Raw genomic sequence first — 16114 nt, 5'->3', positions numbered from 1 at the left:
CCCATTTGCTGGAAGAGGAAATGAGACATTACAAAGTTAAGTAACGTGTGCCAGTTCACCATTCAACAAATATTTATTTATTTATTTTATTTTTAATTAACACATTGTAATTGTATGTATTTATGGCCTAAAATTTGATGTTTAGACACATGTATATGTTGTGTAATGGTCAAATCAGGGTTTAGCATATCCATCATCACCTCATGCATTTATCATTTCTTTATGGTGAAAACATTAAAAACCCTCTTCCAGCTGTTTTGTAGAATACCTTACTGTTAACCATCTTCACCCAACTGTGCAATAGAACCCCCCAAATTATTCCTCCTAATTGTAACTTTCGAGAAATATTTATTGATTATGTAAGTCAGATATCAGATGCTACCTTCCTCTGGAGATCTAGGTAAGATGAACCACTCAAGTATGAACTCAATTATGCAGCTTTTGAAATCCTTGTGCCTTCCGCAATTTTTCTGCTAATTTCCTTGATTTTCTTTATCTCTTGGGTTTGAGCTATTACTCACCCCAAATGTTAAACTCCACCCTTTCCAGATTTTCACAACGAAATCCCCTACCTCAAGCATTCATGTCATTTGCAGACTTTTGGAATGTTTTGAGGGGCTCTCTTGAAGGGGCTTATGTTATGTTACCTATGATCTTCCATTTGTTCATTTCTTCTCTCTCTCTCTGTCTTTCTCTCTCTTTCTCTTCCTTTAGGACTGTGCAGATATTTGTCCCTTTCTTTTACAGAGCTCTTCTGCTCTTCACAGTTCCGAGGGTCAAACTTACATACTAAATTCATTATGATATTCTGCATAACCAGAGATCTTCCATTTCACAAGCTCCATGCTTCTTAGAAGGATGGCCTAATTATGCAAACAATGTAGAGGCCTAAGTTCCTAAGGTCCTAATTGAGTGTTAAGCCTTGAGAAATACTTAAATACAAATACCGTCTAACCACCTATGCATTTTTTTTTAGTTCAACACCCTCACTAAACAAAATATAGGGCCTAATACTGAATCTTAGGCAATAAACTATAATTTTTAAAAATAAGAGGGGAAAAATAAAATATAAAATACCATATATTTTAATCTTTGTAAATTTATGTTTTTATGTCCATTATTGCAGAAGTTGGCAGATTTTTTTCTGTAGGCCAGATAGTAAATACTTTTGACTTTGTGATCCATACATTCTCAGCAACTGCTCACCTCTTTTTTGTACAGTGACAGCAGCCATATACAATACATAAATAAATGGGTGGGGCTATGTTTCAATAAATCTTTAAACACTAAAATTTAATTTTACATAATTTTCACATCATAAAATATTAATCTTTTGATGTTTTTCAACCATTAAAAAATATAAAACCCTTTCTTTACTTCATACAAAAACTGACCACAAGGGCTGTAGTTTGCCAACCCCTGTATCATGATATTTTTTGTAGTTGTGGCAGAAACACCACTGTTGTCACATTCTGCTGCCCTGCCCTAGCTAAACCTCAGAGAGTTCATTTACCTTCTAGAATAAAATTATATTCCTCCCACTAAGTACAACAAAGCCCATTATTTCTAACTTCTTCCTCTCATCTCAAAAATGCAATATAATCTGGCTGGGCTGAGTGGCTCACACCTGTAATCCTGGCACTTTGGGAGGCCAAGGTGGGTGGATCACCTGAGGTCAGGAGTTCGAGACCAGCCTGGGCAACATGGTGAAACCTCATCTCTACTAAAAATACAAAATTAGCCAGGTGCGGTGGCACATGCCTGTAGTCCTAGCTACTTGGGAGGCTGAGGCAGGAGAATTGCTTGAACCTGGGAGGCGGAGGTTGCAGTGAACGGAGATCGCACTATTGCACTCCAGCCTGGGCAACAAGAGCAAAACTCCATCTCAAAAATATAAAAAACAAAAAACAAACAAACAAATGCAATATAATCGTTTTTCTGAGGAAATCGATTTTGGAGTAATGGTCTAATTAGGGTGTACTCTTCTTTGGGCCAGTGTCTCAAACCTTAAAATTTTCAGAGTTTTTTTTAATATGCTGATGTCAACCATGACTCTTCAAGAGGATGATACAGTATGCAGTGGTTCCTAACTTATTGATACTGGGCACAGAGCTCTCGAGGCATCTCAAGGAACTAATACAGTAAGTCCTCACTGAACATTGTCACTAGGCTCCTGGAAACTGCAACTTTATGTGAAATGATGTATAAGAAAACTAATTTTACCATAGGCTAATTGATATAAACAAGAGTTAAGTTCCTAGGCATATTTCTGGTCACAAAAACATTACCAAACTTCTAAATAAAGACTAAAAACACATCTAATCTTAAACATTGAAATTAATGTGAGCTATATGTACACTTAAGAAGGATGAATAAAAACAAGTAAGATAATTATTTACCCAATTTTTTATGACTCAGTGAGTGACAGCAGTTGTAGTCATGGTGAATTAAATCAAGGAATAAATTTGTTCAAAGTGAAAATTTTAAGGAGCACTTCCGAGCACCACACATTCAAAAACAAACAATAACAAACGTAGTGGACTTGCTGAGCATTTCGTTCTGCGTCGCTTATTATTATTTGTATGATTAGCATAGACTTTACACATTTTTATTTTATAATAATTTGTATTCATTCACTCATTCCTTTTCCAGCTCTCTTATTCTAGTTCAGGGTCGAGGGTGGCCCAGAACATAACCCAGTAGCTCAGGGCACAAGGCAGGCACCACATTGGACAGGTGTGCATTTAAACCCACACCCACACTCAGTCAGACTGAGACCATTTAGACACGCCAGTTCACCTACTGTGCACGTCGCTGGGATGTGGGAGGAAATGGAGTATCCAGAGAAAACCCATGCAGACATGAGGAGAATATGCAAATGCCACACAGACGGTGGCCCCAGCCTGGGATTGATTTATTTCTCATCAGTGTTAAACAAAACTACATTATTTGAGGATCTGCTACATTCTCAAATCCAGATGCGTGCTACTCAAAGTGTGGTCCATGGACCAGAGACATCAATGTCACCTGAGAATTTGTTTAAAATAGAGACTCTCTGTCCACAGGATAGACCCACTGAGTCAGAATCTTCATTCTAATATGATCCCCAGGTGTTTTGAATGCACGTTACATTTTTAAAACAATACTGTAGACCACAGTTTTACAAACTGCTATAATTTAAGCTAAAAGAAAAACATAGATCCAGAAGCTAAAATTAATCCTAACATGAATTACTAGAAATTTTGGTTACTATGAAAGTCAAACCCACTTCCCCAGGTTAAAGTTGAGTAACTCAATTGAGTTACCTACGCTTTACTTCTTCCTGTCTAATTACCTTTAGATGTTTGCTTTTATTTATCTTTTGTTTTTGTGGGGTTGGTGAAGCAGGAGAGAGATGAGATAATTGAAAAATAAACTTATGAAAGATATAGCCATTGAATTTGTGTTCTGAATGTCTCCAAAACCTTATAGAAACATCATCATTTGGAGCCAGAAATGTAAACCAGAAAAAAACCCTTTGTTTTTATTTCGATTCTTAATGGAAACTCGAATTTTTGGCATCATCATCTTTTAATATCTCTATGATTCTTTCGAGGAGCATCTAAATCTTTGTTATTATTTACATGGATATGTTGCAGGAAAACACTGGAGCCTGAATCTTTGTGATTGTTTTTATTACTTTGCATGAATATGATGTTCTCCCATGTAAAGGCTGTAGCATGTGTTCTTCACCACAAGTTTGCACATTGAGGTAGGAGTAATGGCTACATTTGCTGTTTGCTGAAGCAGATTTCTAAGGGCCTTGCATAAAATTTACAACACAAGCTCTGCCTTCCAGACGTATATTTGTTTAAAACTCCCATGATCCATGGCCAAATAGTTTTCTTATATTTGTAAGCATTTATTATGAATAACAGCTGTGGAGTTGTTCTGTACATCACTATTGGCAGATACTGTTTGGAAACCAAATGAGATTCTTAAATGGGTTCATATAAATTCTTACTGTCTACTGCCAGTTCAAATGGCTAAGGAACTTCTCTATTATTATTCTCAAGCCCCTCCTTTGTTGTTACTTTTATTAAATTGCACCATCTGATAAGAAATATGTTCCTTATTTTATTCTCTAGTTATAACTCTGATCTGTCGTTCTCTCTCTCTGTCACCTCCAAAAGAGTAATCTAGTTTTAAAAGGTAGACATGAGGCTCAATTGAAAATAACATTTACATTGTCTCTATTTGCAAAAATCTTTCTAACTTCCAATTTGCTGGTCCCTTATGTAAAACAGTTGAGGACATAAAATTAAAAAGTCATAAGACTCCCAGTGGACCAGATCTTCATTCTCCTCAGAGAAAGCCGGTGCAGGTATTCTACATTCAAGAGATGTGTGGGCCATGGAGCGGAACAAGCATCTGGATCGCATATGTAGTTAACATAAATGGATACACATAATAAAAATATTTCTGCACTCACTGCGCACTCACTGGCAGTGAGAAGACCCTAGCTTTAGAGATAATTCTTTTACGCAACTCTAGCGCGATCATAGCCTGTAAACAGTTGAATCTAAGTGCAGTCTATTGCAGAATACTAAAGTGAGGCTTGTTCTTTAGCACAATGCCTGGCCCATAGAAATAACTGATTAAAAGAAATTTAATGATTAATTGTTCATTAAATAAAAGAATGGTCAGACAGTCAGGCAGTGAGGAAGGCCTGTGTGGTGGTCAGGTCTGTAAGTAGCTTGACTAAATAAGACTTAGTGGGCCAGGCGCAGTGGCTCACACCTGTAATCCCAGCACTTTGGGAGGCCAAGGCAGGCGAATCATGAGTTCAGGAGTTCGAGACCAGCCTGACCAACATGGTGAAACCCCGTCTCCACTAAAAATACAAAAAATTAGCTGGGCGTAGTGGTGGCCACCTGTAATCCCAGCTACTCGGGAGGCTGAGGCAGGAGAATCACTTGAACCCGGGAGGCAGAGGTTGCAGTGAGCCGAGATGGGGCCGCTGAACTCCAGCCCTGGTGACAGAGAGAGACTCCATCTCAAAAAACAAACAAACAAAAAAAGACTTAGTGATAGTTGTGTGGTGAGGGGAGGTGAAAAGGAAATGCTTTCAGTTTAGTTTAGTTTTGGGGTTTTTGTGTGTGTTTGCTTTTCTTTGTTTCTTAAGTTGGAAGAAATGTAAGGATAGTTATGGGCTGAAGGGAAAGAGCAAGGGGAGGAGAGAAGGGGGGATGGAGATGTTAGATACTGTGGGGAGGGAAGTATTCCCTGAGCAGGATTCAGGAGGGGGCAGAAGCTGTTAAGATCCACAGCACAGGTGGAGACATTGACCCGGGGGACATTCAGCAAAACATTCTTTAGTGAAGCATAAGAATGATAAATTCAGAGTCAAGTGTCATAGGTAATGCTAATAGTGTTTTATGCACATTAATACTCATTGGTATTTCTGTGCCTTTTTTTAATGTTTGCAGGGAGCTTGCATTTATTATTTTTTACTCCGTAGTTACTTATTGAGAAAGGACAGATTTGAGTTAAAAAGAAAGTCTCTACTCTGAAAGTATCATAGATCAAATAAAGGGCTGAATGAGGAATCAAAAGACCTGGGTTCTAATTTCAGCAGGAATATATATGCCTCCGGATCTATGGAAATAATTTGCCTTCATGAATTATACACATTTATAAAATATTTAAGAAGTATGATCAAGAACACGTGTTGACTAAGTATGAGTAGAAAAGGAAAGGCAAGAACCAAAAATGACCCTTAGGTTTCTAATCGTGAATAACTGAGTGGATGGCAGAAATACTAGAGAGAAAATAATTATACCAGATTATTAGAATCCATTGAAATATTGAATATATTTCAATCTATTGAACCTATATTCAACCTATATTCAATCTATAGGTAAGCTGAACACATTCTACAAAAGACATTAATGTTAAGAAACTGATACATAATGTTCCCTGTAAATATGGAATTTATAGAATAAACTGTAATTAGCTAAAATGGGGAGCCAAACTATAGTACAGTCTTGTAGCTTGTGAGTTAAATGGAAGAAAAATGAAATAACTTTACTGTTAACTTAAAAGAGGTGGTAGAAATAGATATACAGGATTTTTAACAATTAAATTTTCCTGTATTCTTATTTATCCTCAGGTGCCATTGGTCTTGTTATTTAACTTACCCATTATTTCTTCTGAAACAATTGCATTACAGTAATTGTAGATAAATATAACCCTGGAGTACTATAGATCACTGAAATGTTGGTTGCTTTAAGCAAAAAGAAGTATCAAATCAAGTCAGTTTCTAGATTGCTGTTCTCCTGGGCACTGGTTCATCGTTCAGAGCTGTCAAATGGTCTTGTCACTCCCAAGCTTCTGACATGCAGGACTAATTGTTTGCAGCCCAAGGCGTTGCATGTCCCACTTTTAAAGGCATCAAGGCAAGCATTTTCTGAATTATCTGATCACTCTAGTTCTTCAATATTGATGGCATAATAATTGCGTTTTAAATTCCATTGTTTTATATTAGTAATTCTCACTCACCTGCTGGGGTTTAAATCAAGTACTCACTCTACCCACAGATAATTCAGACTATTTCAGACCATCTGTCTTAGTGAGTTTGAGTACATTTTTAAGTTACCTGTATTTCAGATTACTTTTTTTAAAGATCTTAAAAAGCATCTTGATCCTTGGTCCAAATCTTTCACAAGTCTGGATATATGAAGCCTTTGCAAATTTCCCATGCTATCACCGACCAGGCCACCTCAAAAATCCTAGAAAACTCATCTGAATGACTCCTTTGTCACTGCTTCTGCTGCTTAGTATTGTTTACAATTTTATATTGTTTACTCTTTCTAACTAGATTGAAGAACCCTGAAGGCAGAAACTCTTTTATATTTTTTTACATTCCCTGTGCATGGATAATGCTCTGTATATTAAAAAAATAAATGATCAAATATATACTGATAATAAAGTATGATAGCATTGTGATTGAGAAAGGCGTCGGAAGGTAAGCTGTCTGGCTTTAAATCTTAGTTTTGCTGCTTAAGAGCTACAAGACTTTGGGCAATTTCTATAGCCACCCTGCTCCTCAATTTCCTCATCTGTTAAACAGGAATAATATTGTACCTATTCATAGGATTGTTACAGGAATAAATGAGTTAATATACATCAAGCATTTAGATCAAATGCTTGCCATATAGAAAGCACCATGTAAGTGCTTGCTTGATGGCAATAATGAGCTCTATTTGGCACTTTAGAGCTTAATTTATTCAATAAATGTGACACTGTTATATGTAATATATATTAACCAGTGTTTCCTCCAGAAAAAGAAATCAGGAGTGTCGTCCCCATTTTTTTTCTAGAGTCAATTACAATTTTCCCAAGACATTTATGAATAGACTAACCTTAATAGTAGGACATCAGGACAGCCTGATTAGCTGCTTGGTGACATGTTGGGTGATAAGGTCATGGTAGATATTCACCAAATGAATACCATTTTAAATAAAGAAGCCTAAAGACTTTTAGAGGTTCCATATATGAATAATGTACAGGCTAAGTCAATGCCCAGACACAATGATAATAAACGTTGTAAAATTTTTCAAATTCACCTTTAGTAGTACCATTACTGCTACTTCTGCAATACGGCAGATCAACATGATTATTCTAGGAAAGAGAGGAAAATGGAGAGAGAAGGGAAGGACAGAAAATATATAGGGCAAAAATGTTTAAAATAACTATATGAGATCATGTTGAAATAATGCAAAGGTAAAAACATATCCATTTTCTTCTCCCTCTCCTCATAACATCCAAAGTAAAAGGTAGTATTTAGATGTATGACTATGCTAGTATTTATAAGAAGGAGAGAAAAGGAGGAAATAAGGAGGTGAGAAAATGAAATACTAAAACAAAACATGGAGTGCAATACCCATAATATTCAGCAAAGAAATAGTCTTGACAGTTTTAGGTTTTGATATTACATTTTTAAAATACATTCTGTGGTCAAATATACTTTTAAGAACCGCAATTGAAAGATTATTGCAGTGAGAACTTTTAAAATTCTTCCTTATAAGCTTATTTTGTTTTATCTATCATAAAAGTAATGTTACATTCAAGTAATATGATATTGAAGTAATATATATTCAATGAGTAAAACTTTGAATAAAGTACTCATGCATGTATGTACACACACACACACACACACACACACACAGAGAAACTGTAAGCCCATTACATTTATCTAAGCTTTATATACCATTTTGGTGGTTGCCTTTCGACATTTTGGGCTTTTGTTTATTTGTGTAATATGAAATATTACACAAATGCTATTGCAGAGGGGATTTAAATGTTTCGTGTACTATTTGTTTTTAAAACATTATTTTAAAAAATGAAGCTATTTAAGAGAAGCATTTTTTGTGCCTCAAAACAATGTAGATAGATAGATGGAGAGAGAAGTGGATGGATATACAGATAGAAATATCTCCAGCCATCCTTTTCACAGTGCATAAATAAAATTATTCTTTGATGGCTGGCTAAGGTTACTACCCCAGAACTTGAAGCTGTTTTCATCTGTGTGTGTTCCAGTGAAGTCAATAATTGTCCATTACATGTCCAGGACTGGATTCCAGCAAAGGGAGAAATGGCAGAAGAATTTTGACAAACTGAAGGGATCTACCCCGCATAGACAGGAACAGGGAACATTTGTTTTCTGAGCAAGTGTATTGTAAGCCTTCTAGAATAGCCTGCCAGCTTAAAGAATGCAGCTAGAGCTAGCTTCCCAGAATGTTCATACTGTTTGTATCAGCTAACCAGCTCCCAAGCAGTATTCTCATATTCTAACTCCTCTAATGAAGAATAATTGTCGGTCACTGGTCTTCCCAAATTCTAGGACAGTTGCTTCACATGTAAAGTAATTTCAGTTAAAGGACACTAGGAAAGTAAAAAATGAAACTCTCTGTTAAGTGCCCAACATGAAAGATAGCATGTCTATGTTATGAAATCTAAAATAAGTAACCTGGAAATGTATATATGCACACAAAAGACTAGAAAGAAATTCATCGTACTGTAAAAAGAGGTTCTCTCTAGATGGTGGGATTATAAATGACTTTGGCTTTCTTCTTTATACATTTCTGTTTGTTGCAGAAAGAACATATTGCAGAAAAACAGAATACTTATTTTAATCAATAATCTAGAGAAGAAAAGAAATGAAGATATAATTAATCATAAGGTTAGTGTTATTTACCTATACTTAGAAATCAACTAAAATCTTTGCCTCAGAATCCTAAAATTCAAAGTCCATACCAAGAAAAAAATGGAAGAGACAAACCAAAATTGACTTAAAAACAGCATACTGTGATTATAGAAAAGGCTTTTTTTATTACTTTAAAAAAATGTAAACCATTTTAGTCAGGTCTTAGCTAAGCCAATAACTCAATTCCTGAAGCTCTTGATTAATTAGTATTGTACACCTAGGCCAGATTAACACTTGTGAAAATTTTCAATTTATTGCCACTTATTTGAAATAAGTTGACTTGGATTTTTGAGAGATGAGAGACGGAGAGAAAACGCCTCCCAAGAGGTAAAAAGTTGTCTAACAAAAGATAGCTTTTCCATAAAATACTATGCATTTACTGGAAGTAACAGTAAGTAATGCTTTTTGGAAAATGGTCCCCAAAATAAGAAAAAATTAAACATTAAAATAAAGAATCCTAAAAAAGTTCTAACTGGAAAAATCATTAGGAAATTAACAGTTTAATAAAATCAAACTGTTAATATTTCTGTGTATCCATTTATTTCTCTCTATCTGCATTATTATGAGGCACAAAAAAAATGCTTCTCCTAAATAGCTTTATTTTTTAAAATAAAGAAAGCTTTAAAAACAAATATATCAGTGGCCGGGCGCGGTGGCTCATTCCTGTAATCCCAGCACTTTGGGAGGCCGAGGCGGGCAGATCGCGAGGTCAGGAGATTGAGACCATCCTGGCTAACACAGTGAAACCCCATCTCTACTAAAAATACAAAAAATTAGCCGGGCATGGTGGCGGGCACCTGTAGTCCCAGCTACTCGGGAGGCTGAGGCAGGAGAATGGCATGAACCCGGAAGGCAGAGCTTGCAGCGAGCCAAGATCATGCCACTGCACTCCAGCCTGGGCGACACAGCAAGACTCTGTCTCAAAAAAAAAAAAAAAAAAAGTACATCATTAATATAATAGATTTCAGTCTTTCTGAATAGTTTATGCTTTTTTAAACAGAATCTTGTTTGTAAACTGCATACAGTAAGTGATTTTCAACTGTATTAATTCTCCTAGAGTTATCAGTGTCTGGTAGCTTTTCTTTTTTATATTGTTTTGTTGTTGCTATTGTCTTTAGTTTTCTTGATCCAATCTATATCAAATTTAAGTTAAATTTGTTCTTCAGTTGTTCTCAAAATGAGCCTTCTTCAGGGAAGAATGAAGGTAAAACCAAATCAGATTCTTCTTGTATTGCTGTGATCAGATTTATCTTCTGACCCAATATATTTTAAGTCTAATTATTTAAAGTTCAATTTAGATGGTTTAGCAAGCCATGAATTAACCCTGAATGCCTCGATTTTGAATTTTCATTTGCACGCTTCATTTTGCCTGTGAAATGTCTTAGCAAGAAAAAAAGCCAAAGGCTCACCCCAACAAGGGGAAGACAGCTAGGTTAGAAGAATCAATTTGGAAGTCTTAGCCCAGGGGGTAGGTAAGGTCCCCAAAGGCGATACAGGAGATGGCAAAAATGTTCTACTGTTGGACAGAAGAGTCTGCCCAGCCTCTACTCTCCTCACACTCAGAAATCAGAATTTCCTGCACTTTTTTTTTGAGACAGGGTCTCACTTTGTCCCTTAGGCTGGAGTGCAGTGGAGCAATCACAGCTGACTGCAGCCTACAACTCCCAGGCTCAAGAAATTCTCCCTCCTCAGCCTCCCAAGAAGCTGGGACTACAGGGTGAGCCACCATGCCCAGCTAATTGTTTTATTTTTGGTAAAGCTGGGCTCTTGTTATGTTGCCCAGGCTTTTGTTGTACTCCTGGGCTCAGGCAATTTCCCTACCTCAGCCTCCCAGAGGGCTGGGATTATGAGTGTGAGCCACTGAACCTGGCCTCCTGTAGTCTTTGAGGGATTTTCATAACATGTATTACGGCAGGAATTAAAGATGGCGTCTACAGCTGTTGTTCTACTGATTCTCACAAGGAACACATTTTCTTTGAGAAACCAAGGAAAACTGGATGATTATAAAGTTACTATGAAAGGCTGACTGGAGTCTGTCCTGAGGGCTATGCAGCATTTGCTTCATGTCCACCCCAACAGTGCTTTCATGTGTGCTTAGTCCTCTGCATTCATGCCTGGAGTCCAGCTTCCACATCCGTAAGAGATTGTCCGCCCTAAAGATCTGAGGACATAATGGAGGCAAACTGTGTAGATATGTACCTCACACTGAGCCAGGACACTTCGGTCCCGACTTCTCCTGTGGAGGGATGGCCAGCTGGAAAGTGGTCATCTACCAAGCACTACATGGCTCATCTGTCCTGCTTTCCCTCCTGATTTCAAACAGATTTTGGGCATCTTTGTGTGGGTCCTAGTCTCTCTAAACCCACACTAGCACTTCAGTAAAACTGTTTTATCTTTATAACGCTTTTTAAATGCAGAGTTTTCAGGGATTTTTTTTTTCTTTGAGTAGTACATGTATTGAAATAGCCGTTTAGCTTTGCCCGGTAATAAATAACTCTGTAAAAAAGAAACACTTAAGATGGATATTCTGTAAACTCCAGAATTATTGTGAAATCGCATTTTTATCTCCCATTTTTAGAGCCCATTTGATTTATCCCAGCTTGGCATATTAGAATAGACATGGGGTACACAAACAGCCTGATAGTTAAAATTTTGTCTGCATGTGAATCTCCTCTGGCTTCCTTCTCTGCCAGGAAAATTTTTCCTGTTGTCAGTCAACCGATCCTAATATCTTCTTGGAACAGAGCAAACATTTTAAAGTGCAGAGTAAAAGTCCTCCCCCAGCCCTAGGGAGAAAACTTTTTTTTCCCTTGAGCTGTTGATGTCTTTAAGAGAAATGACTTTAGTTGGTTCAGTCAGATGATAGAGGACACAGTTAACTCCATATAAGGAAAATGTTTGAATGCCAGTACCATTGATTTCAAGTAAGGTTTATGTGGGTAACATTGTTTAAGAAGATAATCTGAGTCATAAATTGCATAAGCGGTAACTCCCTCTTAAGCAACAGCAAAAGAGTAGTTTTGTAGTTTTGAACTTTGTTTTGAAAAAATCCTATGTTAATAAACGTTTTGAAATATGCTGTCTACGGAGATAGGAATGTGGACCTCCTGACCGTGGACTATATGGCTCTTAATTAACCACTGTTTCCAATTCTTTTTAGAGTTTCAGTCAGAATTAGTTATTCTGAGCCTAAAAAATAAAATGAAGACACAGATTTCTCTTAAACCCTATTAAAGGGTCTTCTTTTAAGGCAGACAGAACAAGTCTTCTTAAGACAGCCTTATGGTAATTGATCCAGAGTCATTTAGTTTATTTCAACAATTATTCCAGCACACATTTTTTTTAACTATTGGCTAAACATAAATTGTTAACATGATAGAAAACAGTCACCAAGGGAAGTACTTACAAGCCAGAACACAGTAGTAATGGTCACAGAAAGAGATTTTTTAAAAAATCAAAACTAAGAATGTCTCTGAAACTCTTCATTGATCTTATAATTGAGAAAAAATGAAATATATGTGAGAGATGACTCATGGGCTGGATAGGAAAGTTGTGGACACTGGGCAGAGGTAGGGAAAGAATCTCAGGGAAGAGGAATATTGGGTAGAAAAAATAAATCCCTTTTAACTTTTTTAAAGTTATTATCAATTAGGGTTAAAATGAACAAAATATTTTGGATCAATTTACATAAAGGGATTGAAAGATCTCCACAATGAGACTATAGAATTACCTTATTTCAGAAGTAATCAAGGTAATATTTTATTTGAAAAGTGTTTGTGCAATAATAGCTTTTATTAGTCAGGGTTCTCCTGAGAAACAGAACCAATGGGATATGTAGATAGAGATATGAATATATTTATACATACATACAGAGAGAGAGAGACACAGACAGCTCATATGATTTTGGAGGCTGGAAAGTCTGAAATTCAGGTAAGAGTTGATATTGCAGTCTTGAGTCTAGAATCTGCTGTGCAGACCAGCCGGTGGGAAACTCAGGCAGAGTTTCCATGCTGCAGTTTCAAGGCAGAGCTGGAGTTTCAAGCAAGGCACGCTGCGGTTTCAAGGCAGAGTGGCTCCTTCCTCAGGAAACGTCATTCTTTTCTCTGAAGGCCAACTAATTGGATGAGGCCCACTTACATTATAGAGGGTAATCTGCTCTACTCAAAGTCTACTGATTATAATTGCTAATCATATCTAAAAACATCGATACAATCAACACATCACATTAACATCTAGACTTGTATTTGACCAAACAACTGAGCACTGTAGCCTAGCCAAGTTGATATGTAATATTAACTATCACACATAAAATTAACCATCATAATACCTTTAGAGACTACCCTCACTTTTGTACCTTTTCGTTTTTCATAGTGTCTGGAAAGAATAAGTTTCTGAAAATAAGTGTATTAAGTAGAATGTCAAATCTTATATGTATTCCTGAGATTTTGTCACTTAGTGTGTGCCTGTGTGCTAAAGTTTGTGCCATATGCTCAATATTATTGATGTGTGTTTTTAAATTACACTTTTAAGGCATGTATATGCTGCCACAACATTTTTCCTGCAACTTTCCAAAGAAATATAATCTGCACATTTCAAACACTATAGTTGAATCTGCCTGGAATGATAACATTTAATAAAACTTAACTCCAGATTCTGAATCATATAGCTGGTATCTAAGAGGAGGAAGGCCTGAAACATAAAAGAAATGAATGATCTATTAGTATACGTGACTTCAGTAATACAGTCATTGATCTTTTGCCCTTTGTTTTAACACTATCAAGATTCAAAAATACATATGAAAAATTCCATCCAAGTCGTTTGCATTGATTTTCAAAAATGACTGCTTATAAATTTTAATTGCTTTGTTTTTGTTTCTTTCTTTTTTTTTTTTTTAAGGCAGGACCGAGGCTGGCATGCAGTGGCATAATCATGAGTCACTGCAGCCTCAAACTCCCAGGCCCACACAATCCTCCCACTTCAGCCTCTCTAGTAGCTGAGACTACCGGCATGTGCCACCACACTAATTTTTTTTTATATTTTGCAGAGACGAGTGTCTTACTATGTTGCCAGGGCTGGTCTTGAACTCCTAGGCTCAAGCGATCTCCCGAAGTGCTGGAATTACAGGTGTGAGCCACTGCACCCGGCCTTCATTTTATTTTTTGTTTTCACTTATGGATATGTTTCCAAAGTGAGTCATTCCATTGATTGAGTAATTGGTTGCTTGATTTTTCAACTCAAATTAAATACTTTATGTATCAAGACAAGAAAAAAAAACCTGTAAATGATAATTTAAAGAATGATTTTGAAAAATGATTCTAGACTTTAATTGGTTTTATTGAAAGTACCATATCTTAATAAGCATAAACAATTTCACTAGCTTTTATAAAATAATATGATTTTCCCTCTCCAATATTTGCCTTTTGGTTGAAACTGGATGATAAATAGCATATAAAGAAAAGCCATCAAGAGCAATCATAATATAGACATTTAAATAAGCCAGACTATCTAATTTGTAATTTAAGAAATGGAGATAAGTAGTTTAATAAAAATGGTATCACAAGATCAGAATAATAGGTTTAAATCATTTAAATAATTAATAAAATTAATAATAGCAGCAATTTAAATGTCTATTTAACTTTTGGTAGCATATATTAAAACCTCATTTATAGGTATTCAGTCTTATATCTCTATTGTACTCAAAGCCCTACAAATAACAGCATTCTCTTTCTTTGCTAAGTTTGTAAATACTTGTTTTACTTGAAAACATACACAAAGAAATTTCTACCTATATCCTTAAGGATTATTTCATTTTCTTCATACTTTGACATTCTTTTTTCTTTTTTAGCAATTTGGTTTCTGTGGCTGCTATACAAAATTATGAAAACTAAATAGCTTAAAACAACAAAAATTTATTATCTTATAATTCTGTGGGTCAGAAGTCTGAAATGAGTCTCCCTAAGCTAAAATCAAGGTGTTGGCAGACCTACATGCCTCCAGGAGGTTCTAGACAAGAATCCATATTCCTGCCTTTTCAAGCTTAAAAGCCACCCACATGCCTTGGCTCAGGGTCCCATTCCTCCATCTTCAGCTAGCAACATCAGGCCAAGTCCTTCTCACATTGCTATCCTTCTGGTCTTTCTCTTCTGCCTCCCTCCTGTACTTAAAAGGACTCGTGTTATTAGATTGGTCTGACCTGGACAATCAAGATAATCTCCCCATCCCGAGGCCAATTGATTAGCAACCTTAATTCCTATTTGCCATGTGACCTAATGTAGTAACAAGTTCCAGGGTTTAGGACATGGACATTTTTGTGGGGGTCATTATTCTGCCTTTTAAATTAATAATTCTGCCCTATAAATTAATAATTATTGAAGCTAGGTGATAGGTAGATAAGCATTCCTTGTACTAGTCTATCAACTTTTATAAATTTTAACTCTTCCAAAATAAAAAGGTAAAATATAAATAAATTTAGGGTTCTATATCACCCAAGGAGTTATGTCTGAAAGAAAAAATGTAATATTCCAACTTCAATTATGACCTTATTAGTATTCAACATCTTAGGAAATTTTCACATTTATTTCTAGTAAGCTCTCTGAAAAGTGATAAATAATACAACAATTTTAAAACTTAGAAGTGTGAAACATAAGCATACATTTTGCCTCCAACAAAAAGTCCTTCCTCAGATGTTATCATGTAGCTGATAACCCCATAAAGTGGTTTAAAACAATTTTTTTAAACACTCATTCTTAGAACTTTTAGGTTCAGAGAGCTCCATATCGTGTGATCCAGGTACTCTCTACACATGACTTTCCTGCCAAATGATATCCACACTCTTACTGAACTTCTCTTGGAGTGGGGAATAGGGGT

At 36.1% G+C, this 16114-nt stretch overlaps 1 protein-coding gene across 2 annotated transcripts in view; it reads left to right on the top strand.

Annotated features, from left to right (window-relative positions):
* DPH6 (diphthamine biosynthesis 6) overlaps window positions 1–16114 on the top strand; it is a 445531-nt gene that overhangs the window by 392617 nt on the left and 36800 nt on the right. Inside the window, exon 11 of one of the 2 annotated variants that reach the window (XR_010123937.1) lies at window positions 9139–9223. The exons of the other annotated variant lie outside the window; for it this stretch is intronic. The gene's annotated coding sequence lies outside the window, so the exon portion shown is untranslated. The remainder of the gene's footprint in view (window positions 1–9138; window positions 9224–16114) is intronic. 2 annotated transcript variants of the gene reach the window in all.

This window comes from Pongo pygmaeus, chromosome 16 (assembly GCF_028885625.2).
Source record: "Pongo pygmaeus isolate AG05252 chromosome 16, NHGRI_mPonPyg2-v2.0_pri, whole genome shotgun sequence".
In the NCBI taxonomy this organism is placed as follows: domain Eukaryota; kingdom Metazoa; phylum Chordata; class Mammalia; order Primates; family Hominidae; genus Pongo; species Pongo pygmaeus.
Note: the sequence above shows the minus strand (reverse complement) of the source record. Positions and strands in the feature narration are given on the sequence as shown.